Below are 1,038 nucleotides of genomic sequence, written 5' to 3'. Positions count from 1 at the left end.
TTCAGCACTGGGGTAAAATTCACACCACACAATACAGGAGGGTATGAATCCTCTAATCTCACTTAAGTTGTGGAAATTTGATTTCTATATGGATGTTAAATTCCTGTCTTGGTGACATCTAAAAATTATATACAATTATATATATGAGGAGTATTTCAGGTGATACTTAGAAGTCATATTCATTAATTAAATTTTTATTGTCTTGTACCAAATAAATATTTACAGAGAGACTGAATTTCTGAGTAGATGGTGGTGTTTATGTGCCAGATTATTCATATTGAGGCTTATTTTATATTTCTGACATTGTTTCTACAATTGGATTTAATTTTCTTAAGGGGTTAAGTGTATTATATTGGATATATGAAAGTAAACTGAATGTTTATTCCATTAATCCTTTGCCACTTGTCTAATCCCAATATAATTTATCCCTGTGTTTGAAGTAATGAAAATAACAACAAATATAAGCATGATAAATCAGTCTGTAGTAGACAAGTATTTTCACGTTTATTTTGATAGTTGGTCCTCTTTTACACTACAAAATATTCTTGGGAAAATGTGCTCCAGGCTGTCCACGACTGCAGAATATTATGGTTTGATATATCATAAGAGAAGGAAGGAAGGGTAACCTTCCGTCCAAAAGTCTGCTCCGAGGAATGTGATCTGCTTTATGGTAGTGACTTGGAAATGAAAAATTTTTACAGTCAACCTTGAAAAGCCATCTTGATAGGATATTTCTGTAAGTGGGTACAGAGGATTATTGATGGCTTTGCAAGGATGCCAGATTGCCTCATTTTGAGAAAATTGAAACAGGAATTTAGTCAGCTGTTATTTGTATCTTTGGGAGAAAAACCCGTTGAATCTAGGTCAGGGGATCACTGCTTCCCAGAGAAGCTACTACCTTGAATAGTAGTCCTAGACCTCTAATACAAAAAAAAAAACCCACATAAAACAAACAAACAAAAACTCCAGTAAGCACTGGTTGCTATCAGGGTTGCTATCATAGCCCACACGAAGTCAGGCAAAACACAGAAGCTGAGA

Source organism: Dipodomys merriami, unplaced genomic scaffold, assembly GCF_024711535.1.
Source record: "Dipodomys merriami isolate MVZ:Mamm:240054 unplaced genomic scaffold, mDipMer1.0.p SCAF_76, whole genome shotgun sequence".
Classification (NCBI taxonomy): Eukaryota; Metazoa; Chordata; class Mammalia; order Rodentia; family Heteromyidae; genus Dipodomys; species Dipodomys merriami.
Note: the sequence above shows the minus strand (reverse complement) of the source record.